We start from the raw sequence: 18,627 nt of genomic DNA on the forward strand, positions 1-18,627 counted from the left end.
TTATTATCAACAGAATCACAGAAGTCACCTATAACATAGCTCGCCTCACGGCGAGTGGTAGAAGAGCTGCCAAGACCCAAGTGGTCCATGTCGCCCGCTTGAAATTGTTCACTTCAAGACAAATGGACTGACTCGCCCGGCGGGCTTCGTCTGCGACGAGAGGAATGTTACGCGTGAGGCAAACGAAGACCGGTGAACGTGCTTGCGGTCCCAAGGGGGAAAAGAGGAAGTGGACGACGCTGAGTTGATCAACCAGCTGGCCACTCTTGCGCGCACCTTCGCGACATAAAGTAAGCGGTCCCCATCATCCGTAAGGGTGATAAAGGGTCTTCTTCGTGCGTAACAATATATATATATATATATATATATATATATATATGGCAAAGGCGTTTGTTAGTCAGCGGCGTTTGGAACCAACCCATAGTGCAGGGTACGGATTCTCAGCACGAGCGCCATTCCCGAGCAAAAGCGCTGGAGACGACTACTAACTATATCGTTCCAATTCCTTTATACAAGTAGACCCGGGAATGAAAAGGAAGCCACGCGGCGACCTAACAGCTTGCCACTATGAGTGGGTCATAGTAGGTCTTGACGCGGTCGACCTGGAGAATGTCTCGCCCACGACGGCGCATGTCCGAGGATGGTTCAATGGGCTCGATCACGTTGTTGAACGGAGATGTGCAGACCGGAGCCGTTGAAGGTGCGTAGCGAAGTCAGGAGCAAAAACAACAAAGTCATCAAGATATCACAAGCACGTGTGCCACTTCAAGCCGCGCAGAACTGTGCCCATCATGCGCTCAAACGTTGCGGGCCCATTACAAAGTCCAAAAGGCATTGCGTTGTATTCGTATAAGCCGTTGGGTGTGACAAAAGCTGTTTTCGGCCGATCGGCGTCTTCCATAGGTACTTGCCAATACCCTGAGCGCAAATCTAGAAATGAAACGAATTCTGCACCTTGTAGACTGTCAGTCGCGTTGTCTACACGGGGGAGAGGGTAGACGTCCTTGCGAGTGATCTTGTTCAGGCGGCGGTAGTCCACACAAAGCCGCACAGAACCATCTTTCTTCACAACAAGGACAACAGGGGATGCCCATGGACTGTTGGAAGGCCGTATCACCTCGCGGCGAGAAATGTCATCCACTTTTTGTTGATTACGGAGCGTTCTGCCGGAGATACACGGCACGGACGTTGCCACAAAGGCTGTTGCGCGCCAGTATCGGTGCGATCTGTAACAGTTGGCGTCCGGCGAAGGATGCACGAAATTCTTCTAGAAGGCACAAAAGCTGAGACCGCTGAACCGGTGTAAGGGCATCGGCAATAGAAGAACCGTACATATCACTGGGTCATAGGTCACAAGTAGAAATAGCAATAAGCGCAGTGGAACTAACACAGTAATTGTCATTGGGCTCGTCCATAACTTGCACGTCTTCGATCGCTTCTACACTGACAAGACATTCCCCTCGGAGATGCAATGCATGGTATTTAAACGGGCTGCAAACAAAAATGGTGCTGCAGCCCTGTGTGATGTCCACTGTCGCAAAAGGTAGCAGCAGACCTTTCCTAGTGAGAAAGCGGTCAGATGGAGACAGTAGAGCAACAGCGTTTGAGATTCCAACGCAGTACATGGGCACGACCGTTACGCGTTCGGAGGAATGTGGGTTTCGGCTTGGACAAGTAGTTTCCACGAAAGCGAAGAATTTTCGGTGAGCGGCAGATCTAACAGCGGCGAGAGTTCCATTTCGGCCCGTGCGGAATGAATAACGGCATTGTGGTACGAGAGAAAATCCCAGCCAAGGATAGCATCATGAGAGCACGAGGATATGATGATGAATTCTATGGCGTATAGAACTTCGGTAGTGACAACATGAGCAGGGGAAGCCGCCAACGGGTGAACACGCTGAGCACTGGCTATGCGGAGGGACCGTTCAAAAGGGCCGTCGTGACTTTCCGAAGCAAGCGGCAAAGCTTTCCGTTCACAACACAAGCAGCGGCTCCAGTGTCCACGAGTGCAGATGCGCGAACACCGTCAACAAACACTTCGATTACGTTAGAAGTACTGCGGCGAGGACTTTCACATTTCGACGTTTTCTCAGTACTTGCGTCTTGGACTGCTACTATTAGTTTTCCTCGTCCCGAGTTACGGGGAGAGGTCGCATCAGCGACAGTGAGCGACGGCATGGAGAAGGTAAACGGCGGGCAGCTGCGGTTGGGAGCAATGTGGGCTACACAGCCGATGGGGGCCGCAGTATGGATGATTGGACTGGCTTGACACGGGTGGTGTGGCGCTAGACGGCTGCACACGATTACAAAAACGTGCGCCGTGACCGACGGAGCCGCACGCAAACCATATTGGCCAGTTGTCGGGATTACGCCAACGGCTCGCCGAGGTAGCTCCCATCCATGTCACAGGACGCGCTGTACGGGGCAGCTGCTGACATGACTGCCCGACGGTCGGTAGTCGGAGTCTAAGGATGGAGTCGGTAGAACGGAGAGGCATACATGAAGAGAGTGGCTGGGTCCTCGCGACGACATCAACCTAGCTGAGTGGTGCAGCCGCCGGGACCTGTTGGAGCGGCGCAAATACGTCAGCGTAGCTTAGTGGCGCAGCCGCAAGAATATGTTGGCCCTGGTCTGGCAAGATCTCCGATTTCCTGCTCTATCGCGTGGTGGAGGGGAGGCATAAAATTCAATGCAGATTGTTGGGGATGCGGCTGCTGAGCGAAGGATATCAAGGAGAGCTAGTGTGCAACTTCCTCCGGAAGGAATGCTTTCATTTCAGCAAGCAACGTTGACTGGTCGGAGATGGTAGCCAAACCAGCAAGGAGGTCGTCGTGCGAGGAAGGGCGACGTGTCAACTAGCTCTGTTTGCGTAGCTTCTTGTAGCTTTGGCATAGAGTGATGTCTGTCACGGACTGAGGATTCTTGGCCAATAGTATCTTGAAAGCATCAATCTCTATCTCTTTTAATACATTTCAGAGTTTATCGGACCTCGACGTCGTCGCATTGACTTTCTTACACAAGTCCAGTACATCTTTAATGTAGCTGGTAAATGGTCCACCTGGCTGCTGTGCACCTTCTCGCAAACGCGATTCCGCTCGTAGCTTGCGCACAGCAGGGCGAGAAAAGACAGCCATTAAAGAGCTCTTGAACGAGGACCACGTCGGAAAGTCGGTCTCTGGTGTTTGTACCAGAGACTGGCGACACCCGCGAGATAGAAGAGCACGTTGTTCAGTTTGGCGGGATCGTTCCATTTGTTGTGGGCGCTTACCCTTTCATATGTCGTGAGCCTGTCCTCGACGTCGGTGTCGTTCGCGCCGCTGAAAATGGCAGGGTACCTGTGGCGTTTGGAGGCCTCCTAGGAGGCGTTTGCTGGGTTGCGTTTTCAGGCATGGCTGAGCGTAGAGTACGGGATCGAAGTTCCAGGGTTGACGTTGTAAGCCAAAGCAGCCTCCAGCACTTGCAAAGGCGTTTATTACTCACCGGCGTTTGGGACCAACCGTAAGCGCAGGGCACGCAGGCTACCGCAGGGTACGGACTCTCAGCACGAGCGGCAATCACAAGCAAAAGCGCTGAACAGGACGAAGTGGACCACCCAGAGAAGGAGGGATAGAGAGAGAGAGAGAGAGTAAAATCTTTTGTGCCTTGCCCCTCGACTCTGGAAAAAGTTGGTATGCCAATGCGAAGAACCACGCTAAAAAGATCCAAAAAATATCCACCGCGAGGCAGCTGGTGCGATGATTTCGCGGGCCGTATAAAACCAAGACAATCAGTGCGCGCAAGCTTCAGCTGCTTAAAAAACACAACACGACAAATATGCGTCACACGGTAGAAGTGGCAAGTGGCATTCGGAGCCTAAGTTAAACGCGTTTAGCCCGTTTGCTGCACGTTTTTTTTTATTGATACGATATAAGGAGATGTTGGCGCACAATTTTAGGCGCCGGCTACTCCTTATCTTTTGAGTGGTTCCGTCATACATCATACAGGGTTCAAGATTACATATCAAATAATCTTTTCACACAAGCACCAGGACTTATCGCGCAACGTCTCCACAGGAAGACTATGACGTAAGGAACACGTGGTACATACAGTATACAAGGTAAATGTCTCCACAATCATGTAGATAAAAATCTGAGAAGTAAAAACGATACTGTCACCTAATAACACATTGTCTAGTCAGCGGGTGGTACATACATCGTTTAAATGCATTATTACATGCAGTCACAACAGAACAGTCAACATAGCATAATTCACAAACAGATGTATATATGCAGTGACATTGAAATGAAGGGATCAATGAAAGCGCTAATAACGTCCAACAATGCCACTGTCTTCAAGAAAAGTATTTAGTGCTTTTAAAGCGCTCTTCTGCAAGGCCGCTGTTGGCCAAGGGCCCAAAAGTTTCCTTAAACTGTAAGGTCTGCGGTCTAAATTAATTAGCGCTGATTTAAGTCGGCATCTTGGTGTGTCGGAATGTGGGAAATCTAGAAGGAGGTGATATATATCTTCGTCTACAAATCCACAATCACATTCGGGGGTTTCCGCTCGGCCAATTCTGTGTAAGAAATGCTTTGTGTAGGCAGTACCTAGCCTTAATCGATGAATAAGGGTTTCCATAGTTCTATCTGATGACATTGAAAATTTGACTTCAATAAATAGATCAATATGGTATAAGTCCGAGCTCTTAGAATTCTGGTCAAACGAAGTGTTTTTAGACATTTTGAAAGGCGTTGCCCTTATAATGCAGCGTAATTCATTCTTTGATATTGAGAGCGGAACAGTATCATCTTTGAGGTGCGCTTGTCGTGCTGCTTCATCGGCTGCTGTATTGCCAGGAATGTTGCAATGCCCTGGTATCCACTGGAATGCTACTGCATGTTTCGCTTTGCTTGCCTTTGTGAAGTTTTTAAGTGTTTCATATATTATACTGTCACTGAATGTTTTCCCCTTTGTGCTGCGGAGTGATATTAGAACCGCCTGTGAATCGAAGATTACTCATTTTTGCGCATCTCCTACTGACAATATAAATTTTATCGCACATAAGATTGCGAACAGTTCAGCCGTTGTGGACGAAGTCGCACGTGATAACTTAAATGATTCTTGTTTGTCGAGGTGCGGTATAATTAATGATGAAGCTGAAGTGGTTGCTGTACTGGAGCCATCTGTATAGACGTGTGTGTATCCTGAATACCGCATATATATCTGGCAAAATTCTAGTTGTTGTGCAGCTTGAATGAACATGTCTCTTTTTCTGAATATCCCGTCTACTGACAATTCAATTTCTGGAAGTGCAGCCATGGAGGATATTCGACGTCTGTTCCAAAATTCCTTTCTTAGCAATATGTGAAGATTTTCTTGAATTTCTATACGAACATAACTTCTATCTCGTTTCATTATGTCTAGAGCCAATGGGTGGTTCTTATGCTGGGTTTGAAGACAGAAATAATGCCGGCATGTTTCTGTAGTTCACATAACTGGAAACGGTGATAGGCGAGCCTCAGCTATTACAAGAGGACTAAAAGTCACTCGTGGAACTCCTAGACATAGGCGTAGTCCTCTCGCTAAAAGTCTTTGAAGTCGCTCATCTGACGTCTGAGAAAGTCCGTGTAAGATGGGCGAGCAATACGCAATTTTTTGTAGTATTAATGCATTGTAACAGTCAGCATGGACGATACTGATCCGCCCCATGATGTGCCTGCAAGTCTGCGAAGTACAGTCACTATGGCATTGACCTCGTTTTCGAGTTTTTTTTATGTGGGGTGCCCAAGATAGCTGCCTATCAAGTATTATGCGAAGAAATCGATGCTGCGTGACAATCATTAGAGGGTGTCCTTCCAGATTAAGAGTGAAATTTTTTAACTGCCTCCGAGTGAAAGGCAATACAGCTGTCTTTGCGTGTGATAGTACCATTCCTCTCTCTCTCAAAAATTGGTTGATGATATTTATGCCGTCTTGCAATGCCATCTGAAGTAGTTGAGCATTAGACCCAGATGTCCAAATACACACATCATCTGCATACAGTGAAAACTTTAACTGTGATGGCAGCCTTCCTGTTAAATCAGCCATGACTCAGTTAAAAAGGAAGGGGCTGAGTATGCTTCCCTGTGGTACTCCCGGTTTGACAACATGTTCAGCACTCTTTCCTTCACCCGTCTGAACAAATATTTTGCGACCTGATAGAAATTCAGAAATCCATCGCAAGGACCTGCCAGACATACCAAGTTCCAATATGCTTAGCAGAACATGAACGTGACTAACAGTGTCAAATGCCCTCTTGATGTCTAGGAATACTGCTATAGTCATGTTTCTACGTGCACGCTCGTGCTGCACACAGGTTACTATATCTAATATTATAACCATTGTGCATCTATGTTTTCTAAAACTTACAAAGTAGTTGGACAACACATTCGTTTCATTACACAACCATTGAAGTCGCGCGTCTATCATTTTCTCCATTACTTTGCATAAACAACTTGTCAAACTAACTGGGCGGTAGGATTCAAGGCACAAGGGCGTTTTACCAGGTTTTAAAATTCGTGTAATTCGAGCGACTTTCCAAGAGTCAGGTACAGTTTCCTCTATCCACAAGTTATTATACATGTCTAAGAGAGCATTTGTACCTGTCGGTCCGAGGTTTCTTAGCATATTGTACGTAATGCCGTCCGGCTCAGCAGCGGACTTTTGGCGACATGATGCAATTGCACATTGAAGCTCGCTTAATGTGAAAGTATGATCTAACTGAGGACGTTGGGCCCAGTAGCAATCAGTAATTTTTCGCTTAGCCAACACTACTGAAATATCAAATTCTGCACATTGCGATGAAAAAGCAGATCTGGAAATAAGCTCACAAAATTCATCTGCAACTATTATTTCACACGTGTCCCGGGCTACAGCGAGAGCACGAAATGGGAAGCTTTGTGTTACAGGTCCGCTTAAAGAACGAATTACTAGAAAAATTCGTGGGACAGCCGTGTGAGGAGACAGCGTGCCGCAGAAATCGCGCCAGCGCCGTTTGCCTAAATTTTCTATTCGACTGCGCATTACATTGTGTATTTTCTGAGTGTTTCTGTATGCTTCTAAACTTCCGCTCCGTCGGTAAGCCCTTTCGGGTCGGCGTCGGATGGCTCTTAGGTGTTCATACTGTCCGTCAACTGAAGCATAATGTTTTGGAATTGGGACCTTCTTTGTGCATATGTTCATATTATCCTGCAAAAATTCTGTAAGTCTTTCCACTGTTGCATGTTGATTAATTTGATCCGTTAGGCGGTACCGAAAAGCTTGCCAGTCGGTTAGTCTGCTGTAACGCCTGATATCCTAGTGCATGCTATGGTGATTAACAAGGATAAGAAAATGATCAATTCCGCGCGTTTCCATATCTGTTGTCCATCCCACACCATTCACTAGATCATGTGAACACAGGGTAACATCTATGCAGCTTGAGTAATTATATCCACGAAGGAATGTTGGCGACCCATCATTTAATACAGTGAAGTTGCCCCAGATGGTGTCGTGTGCATTGCAGTCGCTACATATAAATACATTAGAATGAGCTATTTCGAAGATATCCGCTAGTGCTTCTACTGAAATCCAGTTTGAAGGTTGTAGATACAGATTAATCACTGTTATACAGAGCTTGCCAAAGGATACTTTACATGCGATGAATTCCAGGAAGTCCGAATCACTGGACTGAATTTGATAACATGGTAGGTCCTTTCTGACGCACAGGAGCACTCTGCTAACAGCACCTTGACAAGAAGTCTTGTATAACACACAATTCGAGAGGCGAAAGTCGTCATTGATTCCCGGCTCTTGAATGCAAAGTATTGGGAAGTTGTATTGCACAAGCAGTTTACGAAAGTCAGCACACTTCCTTCGAAGACTGTTGGCATTCCGCTGAAATATGGAGACATACTTTGTAGCGGTTATTCATGTGCTGCCTGCTGCAGTTTTGGTCCGGATTGTTGACACAATAGCGCTTCCAGAGGCAACAAGGCTTTCACTTCTGGTAGGTTGTTTGCTTCCGGCAGAGCAGATAGGAATGCCTTATGAGCTGCGAAAAGCATTGGCAAGATCAGTTGCGTCACCGATGCTGTGGTATGTTCGCTATTAGCTGGCGTTACTTCTGCAGTAGATGCGTAAGGCCGCTGAGAGAAATGTTTGCGAATACTGAAGCTTTCTTGTGTATTACCTTCTGCCTGTTGTCGTCTGAGTTTCCGTAGCACTGATGCATGACTGGGCGCTTGACTGTGATCCTCTTGATTGGTCTCTTGATTGCACTCTTGGTTGTTCTCTAGAGGAGGGATAGCTTGTTGGTGCTCTTGGCTGTGATGGTTCCGGTGCCCTCTGAGGTTGGTGATCTGGCACTGGATGAACAATCTCAAGATTTGGTGCGGATTTATTGCGTCGCGGTTGTCTTCCATGGATTAGTTCATGTCGACGCATTTGTGCCGCTGCCTTTTTCTGAGGGCAGCCTGAGAAGGAGGCGGCGTGGTTCCCCGCACATTTTGCACATTTAGGTTGAAGAAGTGACTTGCACTCCTTGTGGTTATGATCTTCTGAGCAGATTTTGCATCGACGTGTGCTGCGGCAGGTTTTCGCCATGTGCCCGAATCTCTGGCAATTATAGCAGCGAAGTGCTGATCCTAGGTATTCCTCGACAGGGTAACTGGTGAAACCCAAGTAAATTCTTCCTGCAATAGGGCGATCGTCTCTGAAAGTCAGAATTACAGTGTCAAGTCGATGTGACTTTACTGTTCCAACTTCTTGGCGGGAATACCTTATCTGTCTGCGTGCCGATATAACTCCTGCGTGTTTCAAGAAGTCTAGGAGTTCATCTGTGTACTGCAAAGGCACATGTTTTACTTTCCCAACGTTTCGCGTGTATGACTCTGGGATGAACGGCTTGATTTCCAGGCCGCTTACACTTGAGAGCATCAAAAGGCGTTTCGCCGATGCTAAGGAAGCAACGCTGACACTGAAACTTCCATCTGTGGTCGTCCTGAAAGACTGTACTCTTTCTTTGGCAGCGGAAATTATTTCGGCAGACAATCGGTTTGGATTTACTTGCCAAAAAGTAGTACCTTCACTTGTTGGGCGAAAGACGACCGGAATGCCTTCAGCTCGCTTTTTCTTATACGTGACCAAAGTAAATGGTGCATCTTCACCCATCTCTTCTTCATCACTTAGCTCATAAATCGCCGCTGTATTATTGTACTTGCTGTCTTCTAGGCGAGGTTTCTTGCTCTCTGCTTCACCGTCAGCCATTATTCCTGAATTCTCTGAAGTTGATTCCGAGTTGTGGAGAACCAAACGTGCCGGCTTTATGAAGCTTTGTGACGCTTGCAAGGCCCCAGGCTTTTCATTACGGCCCGTAGCATCATTCATATGGCTTGTTACGTTTGGACGAGCATAATCGCTCGTGGCGTTGTTCTCGGCTTCCGACCACCGCAGCGGCAGGGTAATAGCCAGGTCCTCAAAAAAGAAATGGGGTACCTGTAAGGCGCCTGGCTCGTTGAATCTTCACCCGACGACTTGTTAATCAATCAGTCGTCGTTGCTGCACGTTAAACAACCCGAACAAGAACATGGATACGTCGTGATCGACTTCTTCGCTTACCACTGTAAACAACATCGAATGCAACAAACACCGAGATGTCAGAAAGAAACCATGGGAACAAGACGGTAACGCCGAGCGGCGGCGATCCATTGCTGCCGTTGATCTGGCCCGTGATTCGTTGCGGGGAATGAGTAGAGCCCGGTCGCTAGCGCGGTTTTGTATATATTTGACCATCCCACCGTTCACATAATTATGATTCTTCTACATGCTTCGGGCACCAGAGACACGTGACACGTGTTGCTTATCTCACTCCGAAAACATGAATGAAATAGAAATGCATGAACAGCGACGCAAGTATTTACTCTGGACGGCTGCATCCTCCCCGAGTGCATTTAGCAAGGCTGCTACAGGTGGTGTGACCGTCGGCACCCTCTACACGTAGTCTGGCGACGATGGCATATTGTTTTAGTGCAGTGCAGCAGGGTCTCTTAGACAGAATCCGTGGTCTGAAATTCGGTGCAGAAATTCCGTGTAGCTTTTGTCATTAGTATTTTGAGACTACTTAACCCTGCTCTGATGCTTTGATATTGCACTTCAGTAGCATGCGTTTGCTGCTGAACATCACGTAGGCTACTACTGCCCACTTTTACGTTGCTCCAACGCCATACTGACCTCTGCCAGGCACGTTGTAAATATCTGCTTTAGGTTCCTTAGGTAATACTTTGTCACCAGTTATTGGGTCTACGACGGCTAGTTGGAAAATAAACCCTCTGCTGGAGTACTTCGCTGAATCACTGAACTTTTCAAATGAATGTGCGACTTGCGGCGGAGCCGATGTTCCACAATGGTAAAAAATTATTTATTTAAGTCTTCGTGTTTTCCTTCGCATTTTTTTCAGTGAATACTGCGTAAGAAAGCCCTGCAGTATTATAATCACGAGAATAGACAATAAATTGTTTGCATGCGATATCAAACTCATACGTTGGCGTGAGCTGAGCTTTCTTCGCGGGTCTTGATGGCCTTCCGATTGCGAAGTACTAAGGGCGGGCACCTATATTAAAAGCAACCTTATAGACGTCCTTACTCCCTGCTGCAGCGATTCCTAAACTCAAGAGAATCCGCTCGATGTGCATGTTCTTTATTTTACTTCACGTGTACGTCAATAGCCGTACATGTGATACATACGCCGAATGTCTCTAACTTCGTATTGGTTACGGAAGACTTGTCGCCGTTCTCGTGTGCGCAGAGGAACGTTTTCACATGTTGTGCATTTTAGAGCGCAGCTTTTTGGGGTCCCTTCCCACGTTTCGCGTCGCCGTCGGCGTCGCTGTTGTGGGTCGCCGTAACCAGCTCCACAGCCGGGGCCAGCGCGCTGCTCTAGCTGCGCGCGCTCCTGGCTCGATTTCTCGCGCACGGCGCGAGCCTTGCTCTCCCCTTGTCTTCCGAAGGCGGATCACGTGTTTTCGCCTATCCTCGCACCCCTTTCCTCCGCGCAGCGCCGTTGCGGTGACTGTCACCGCTACCATCCACTACCCCTCGCCTTCCCTTCTCCCGCTGTCGCGGCACTGCCGCGGTGCCGGCGGCGGGCACTCCTCGCAGCTTCGCGCGTGATCCACGGCATCCGCTCCTCCATCTCCCCGTCGCGTGGCTTTACGGCTCTCAGCTGCGTTTCTTGCTTTTCCGTTTGCGGGGCGCGTTCCTCAGTAGCATCTGTCGCCCCTGGCAGTGCTTGTGCCTGGCTGTCCATCTCCCGCCTCCACTCTTGCCCTATACCTCCCCTTACCTGGCGCAGTGCCGTTGTGGCGACTCGAAAGACAGTTATAGCGTTTCGTCCCCTTACTTCTACTTCCCGCCCCAACCTTGTGCGGCCACATTGAGGCATGCCTGTGAGTGAATGAGTCTGTGACCTCTACTCAATACCCCTGTTCTCCACCCGTTTCTTCATCCCACATCAGAAGAAACATTAAATAATAAGTGCTAATCTCCCCCTTCCCTCTCCGCGGCGGTGACCCAATATAATATGGCGCGATGGCGCGTCGCCAGAGCGCGGGCTCGACAGCCGCGTATCGTGGTGTATGCTGCCCAATCCTAAACGCAAAACCTCCTCCGTTCGGCACTGCGTGTTCTGCATGCGGTTGCGTATTGTTGAAATAAGGCAGCAGCTGCGCTCGAAGATCGCATTACCAAGAAGTGTAATCGTCGGCCAATTTCATTCTCAGTTTATCTTTTTTATTCTTCCTACAAAGTCTGTTTTATATTCTGGGATTTCGATATCAAAAACAACTTTGGCAATCGATGGGGCCCCTTCGCAAGGAAATGTATTCTTATTGAAATCGTTGCAGCTCGATTGTGCTTATCACGTTAGAGTTTCTTAAATGCGTTTATTTTGCGTACAAGCCTCCTTAGCAATAAATATTCATAACGAGCGATGGTTTTTCTTGCGACATGTATTTTTCTATTCTCACTATGACCCCTGTTAGCTACCCGCCGTGGTTGCTCAGTGGCTATGGTGTTGGGCTGCTGAGCACGAGGTCGCGGGATCGAATCCCGGCCACGGCGGCCGCATATCGATGGGGGCGAAAACACCCGTGTGCTTAGATTTAGGTGCACGTTAAAGAACCCCAGGTGGTCAAAATTTCCGGAGTCCTCCACTACGGCGTGCCTCATAATCAGAAAGTGGTTTTGGCACGTAAAACCCCAAATATTATTATTATTATACCCCTGTTAGCTCTTCCCGGGTGACACTATGTCTTTCAATGAGGCAAGAACAGAAAACATAAGCGCTGACATTACTTGTCTGGTCTACTTTTTCCTCGTCAAAAAGTCGCACTCTTATATTTTTAATCATACTGAGCCACCCAGCCCTATCTCTGACGTTGCAGGTCACGGTAAGACCGAGGTGAAGTTCGCCGGAAGCAACTATAATAAAGATTATCCTTTCCCTCATCTTCACGATGACGACCATACGCGTGAATGTCCCTTTAGACACGCCCTTCGAGTTCTCGTAACCGGGCGTCCACTTTTTCTCTTTCTTGGCCTTATCGCTACTCCAGCGTTCTCGCACTGCGGAATATTGTCGCTTCTATTACGTTTGGCAGCTGCGTAATCTGCGATGTACCCGTGTATATAACAATTGCTGCTGCTGCCCGACAGTGATGTGTGACGATGATGAAACTGGCGCCATACCTCGTGATTCGGATTACGCCACCGGAAACAGCGCCACAACTTCAGCCCATTGCTGGCTTTCAGCGAAAACCCATCATTGTTATAGTAGAAGGGTTCCTCACGTTCACCGTGTCTCTTGCTATCACCAAAGCGTCGATGCGTTCCGGAATACACGTGGGTTGCTGCTTGTCTGTGACACGCCAGCACATAACTGCTATGCACGTACATTCTTTCGACACTCTTCTATATGGCCTTTCTGAGTCATGCTTGCAAGCAGAATTACAGGCACGCAATAAGGGACTTACTACCGTTAGCTCTGAATTATCTCTCAATCTAATATGAGCAACATCATTTTCCTTGTGACGTTTCTTACCAGTCGGCAAGTTGAGTCTCACAGGAGTCTATAACCATATAGATTAGAGGGCAAAATATTAATAGTAAGAAGACATGAGCTCGAGCGCAGTATATGTAGGGTAAAAGACAAGACCTGTCGTGCGTTTAATTTTGCTTGTGTTCACGTTTTGTTTCTACTGCAGATGGGTTAAACAGCTAGAAATAGCGCCCTTTCCGTTACGCCAAAATAAAATTAAGTGATAAAGCCAATGAACGGGTGCTTTAATGCAATCTCTCTTATTGTTTTATTCTATTTTAATCTTATAAATGCATGCTCCCAAATGAACAATGATAAGCTCGTTAGAGCTGCCGTCGCGGCAGCGATGTATATTGACAAAGTTACCACGATTAAAGCCGAACTGGTAATGAAGTTATGACGATGCAGAGTAGACGACGGTGCGGGTGAAAAACGGACGGAATAGTGTGCTGCCCGGCCCGTCGTCTGCGCTGTTGCGCCAAAATGCGCGGAAACCAACTAGGCCAGCTCAGAACCCTGATGGCAGTGATACTTGGCGTGCACAAGTGCTGGAATAATCAGCACTCTTACGCGTTTATTCCAAACACTACTCAAAGCTCTAACCACTCTGTTTTACTGCCATCTTCTCGTTTTCTCATTTAGTGACCAAAACTTCAAGTGTCCCGTTATTACCTGTCACAAAAGATGTGTTCCAGGGGTCACTCATGGAGCTTTTTCGAGAAAGGGGAAGTGCAGACATTTATTCAACGATAACATGGCATATGAAAAAGTGTGTGATTAAAAAGTTCATCATTAATGCTCTTTTCTTGTAATCTGTTTATCTTGTGTGTGTGTGTGTGTGCGTGTGTGCGTCGGTATGTTTTATTTATATTTGTGTTTCCTAATTCCTCTCCATAAATACTGACATTCATGTAAATAAATAAATTTAAAAATAAATAAATAAATTGGTGCTTTTTCGGCTTTCTCGCTGGTGTACCAATGATGTGACCGGCAGGCGTGTATTTCCCAGCCTGGAAGACCAGCCGCTGGAGCCCCAGTTAAAGACGCCGGAAGTAGAGTGGAACAGGAACAACCCGCCCAGCTTCCCCACACTCATTATCTCGTTCGCCCCAGCCGCCGCGAATGCAGTTTGCATAAGTAGGCCAACTTCAACTGTGATAAGCTGAGCTCTGCCGCCTCTGGCGGCGGCGGCATCCCGACTCATCCCGGCTGCAGTGTAATGCGTACACTAAGGTAAAATCATGTCTTGTTAAATGTAGCCATTATTTCAGTCATGTACTGTGTACTATGTACGCTGGTCAGTTACGTTTTAAAATTGCTGGATCGCATAAGTGTCTCGCAAGAACTGCCGGAAGAAAACCTAAAAGAGGCCCAAAAAAACTCTAAGGCGCATGGCAGAAATGCGCGTAGGCGAAAATTTTAGGTAGGCGACAAGGCCATGATCCTAAGGCCTTCGCGGAAAGACAAGCTTGAGGTACGGTGAGGCGGACCCATTACGGTTACACAGAAGAAATCGGAGATTACCTACACCCTAGAAGTTCTCGGAAAAAGGAATAAAGGAATAATTTACCGCTGCTATTTAATAAAACCTTAGTTGGAAGGTTGTCAACATGGTGGTAAGCGCGTCGGAGGAAGTAGCGGTCGAACATCCAGCTTTAGTGACAGTGAAAGGGGCGGAACGCTCCATAGAGGACAAATTGAATCTCTCTGTAAAGTGGCTGGCTCTCGATGCCGAACAAGTAAACGACCTCCGGAAACACTTTGAGGAATTTCGCCAATGCTTCGGTAGCCGGCCGGGGAGAACGGCGCTCATTACTCATGAGATTTAGTTATCATCAGGTGGGCCCGTTCACTTCAAACAGTACCGTGTCTCACCTCGTCAGCGAGAAGTAATGGAAGTAGATAAAAACGAAAAAAACTTCCACACGTGTCACTAACATGGGAGAGAAGAAAATTTCGCCAAAGGAAGGCAAGGTCATGCTCTCTTCTCACAAAAATTGGCATTTAAGTTTTTTCGCCATGTCTTCGGTGACGAGTGTACATTGATTTCCTCCGTCCATAAGACAACGTACCTGGCACTGATTACATGAGCTCTGAACCGAAACTTTAGCAGTTTACAGCAAGATCACCCTTTAAGTTTTGGTAAGCGCGCTTGCGACTTGCAAGTATTTCACTGCTTTCTGCTCTGAGTCACTCTTGCACATTTTGGGGTATGGCTCACAAAGAAACGTAAAATATCTTCCGTGACATGAGTCGCAACGTAAGAACCTTGCATTTGCGCTCTTTTGCGAGTTGATATTCCTTGTAGCACAAAAAGCAACGGCCGCTTCGCTTCTTCTCTTGTATGGACATCTCACTGTCACACTTTGTAAAGGAATGTTGAACTGACTTGCAGAAAAGGGAAGCTTCTTTATGATGTTCAAAGGTAGTTAACACAGCAGCTGAGGCGACACGGCTTTGAGTAAATTCCATCTCGTTGGCCTTAAATTCATTCCGGCCTGGACCTCTCTGAGCAATTTGTAAAGCTTCTTCTCTGTTAGTCACTTCCCTCTTCAAAAACACGATAAGCTCAGAAAATTTGCTAATTTCATCTACGTTGTTGGTTGTTGGGCTTGTTATGGCACTAGCAAAGCACAATCTCTGATGGTACACACATTTCTACGGCAACTTTCAAAAGGGGGCTGTAATGTTCCTGCTTTACACCGAGGGCCTCGATACCTCGAACATTCTTGAATATTTAATCATAAAGAAGTCGCACAGAAATCACATCGTCAGCTGAAATCACATGCTTTACCTCAAGCAGTGGACTCATGTGATCGTTCACGGCAACTTCCGTGCGCACATAACGTTATTTGACCAAGTCTACAGCAATTTCGGAATTGCTGTCTGTCAATGATAGGGCAGTTGTGCTGTCTTCTGCCTTGCTAACAAGGTACTTCTTCAAATACATAAATTGTCAATGCTGGAGAAATGCTAATTTTTGTGTATCGAATACTCTTACTGATAAGAGCAAAAAGAGCATCAGCTTTGAACACGTCCATTGTTGATCTCCAGTTTCGGAAACTTGATTGCAGCTCCAAATTCTCTGCTCTGCCCACGAGTTCCGCGTTCCCTGCTTTGCCCATACGCTTGAGTATCGCTTATTGACTTTCGCATTTCTTCTATACGTCTGATAACTTTAGACTTCGCCAAACATATAGATATTTGGTAGTTGTCCACGCTTTCAAGTTCCGATTCAAATTGCTTGTCCTTCACCAATTGTTCGATTGTGTTATCTAATTCTCGTAAAGCTGCCTCTTTCATTAGTAGAACGTTTAATTTGTCTTCCAGCTCACAAGCAGTCGTTGACGCAGATGAGATCAGCGAAGTGATGTCATTGATGACTTTCGTCACGCCAGCCCGCAGTGCACTCCGCTTCCTCTTATGGCGATCCATTCTTGCATAGGCTCGAGGCGGTATCGGCAGTGTGTGTGTATCGGAGGTCTAGCTGCTGTTCCAGGGGCCCATAATAGGCGTAGAAGATGCCGGGTCTGGACGTTAGTGGGCGTAGCTGCGTCAGTCTTCGTGAGGGCAGCTTCTTCGTAGGTTCCTTTCGGTCAGGTCGTCGTCGTTGGCAGTCAGGTTTTCGGCACGAGTCGTTTAAGAAGGACAGAAGTCTACATCTCTACACTCAAAGAAAAATCCCGGGGAAAACGGAAGTAACTGGGCAGTTAGTCCTAAAAAGTGCGCTTTCGTCCCTCGAGGTACTAACTGCGTGAATGTGCGTGCCGTGTGCAAATTTCGGAGAGTAAGTGTTTAGTCCCTGGTCGGAAAGATAGGTACGGGAGGACGAACGATAACAGTTACTCCACATGCGCTCCGCTGTTTTCGTCCGTGTCGTGGTGTGATGCGGTGAAAACGGTATTGTCTATAGATCATGAATAGTTCGAGGTTCGTGCGCTGTCTATTGAACTACATGAAAGGCTGCAATTTGCCTCTTCGTGAGAAAATTGCGTTAAATTTAAAAGCTAGAATGTGAAGAGCCATTCCCTTCGTGCGTACACCATAAGGGAGCGAAACACATTAAACGCGCATGTCATTGATAGACTGCTAGGTCTTCTTAGTCAATAGTACCTAAGTTCCTTCCGTTTCAAGGAGATTACGAACGTTACTGAAGTGATGTGTAGATCAAATGGGACACGCTAAGCGACAGAGAAATGGCCTTCTCGGTCATCTTGGGTGCCCCATTTGAGCTCGCTACACGTATACATAGCGTAGTGCCTAAGAATATTCACCCTAAGTATATTCGGGCAGATTTCTTTTCACACTCGCTTATGGTTGCAAGTACACTCAACGTTAGACTCTCCCCGCATAGGATACACACAAAATGCCGAGTCGCTTTTATATTGCCGCACCTGCGCTCCAATGGGATAGTCTCCAATTGAACCTTGTCTCAATATCCTGTCCTGTCGACCAACCTGCCGTGGTGAAGTTCATCGTCATATGCTAATTTCTGAAACACTTCAAGTAGTTTACGCACATTGTCAGCAAAGTAAGAGTTCACTGTTCTCACATTTATATCACAATTCCTTACAGCCATCCGGTTCCTCCAGATGCTGTGAAGGTCAAGAAGAATATGTCATAAAGTATACTGTCTTGCCCTGTGGCTAAGTAACCAATGCCATTGTGTGTTAACGGTAATTCTTAACGGTAATTCTAAAACGGGAATCATAGCATTCATTATCATCATTATTAGTATTTATTGTATCCTGAAAAGTTCCTTGCAGGTTATTACATAAGCGAAGAATGGGCCCGTCGCCGCATCTGATGCAGAAAGCGAGGATGTAATTACAATGTCATGTTAAAGAACATAGGCTTTATAACAATTTGTACGCTGCAAACCGCTGCGAAGCCAAGCGTGGTGTTTTGGGCCAGTGAAATGAGCATGATGAAAATAAGACGCAGCACAATGTGACGTTCCCTCTTCAACCGCACATCTTTTTTTCATCATATAGTATTTTATTGCGCACCGACCCGCGTAGCTCAAGATCTCAATTTAGTACTAATCCAGTTTCTGGTTAGGAGCGCTCGCTGACCATTTCACAATCGCATCTCCCGCCTTCATTCATTCCTACTATTTCATTATAGAGCCAATTGCGAATGAGTGCGCCCAGTGCCAGAGAGCAATCCCCGTGAACAAGTCTGAATGACCCGCATATAGTTGCATGGCCTCGTCGCTACCCCGGCAACAATAAAACGACGTCCCAAATGAGGGTTAGCAGGAAGCAGGCTAGACGTACTGCGACTCGCCATGGGGACCGCACCGTAACGTAATTATTTCGTCTGCCTTTGAAGTCTATCTGTGGGCTTCACAACCGCAGTGGCGATGACTGCGGGCACTTCTGCGCCCAACTCCCCCGTTTCGAGCGTTTCGAAAACATCGAATATGCCTGCCTCCATCCACTGTGGTACGGTGATGTTTATGATATCGTCACCCCTAATTCGATCCCCGCCGACGACAAAAGCGAAACAAAAGCGCAGCTCTTTCCCTCGGAGGGTGG

Source organism: Dermacentor variabilis, chromosome 2 (genome assembly GCF_050947875.1).
Source record: "Dermacentor variabilis isolate Ectoservices chromosome 2, ASM5094787v1, whole genome shotgun sequence".
Taxonomy (NCBI): Eukaryota; Metazoa; Arthropoda; class Arachnida; order Ixodida; family Ixodidae; genus Dermacentor; species Dermacentor variabilis.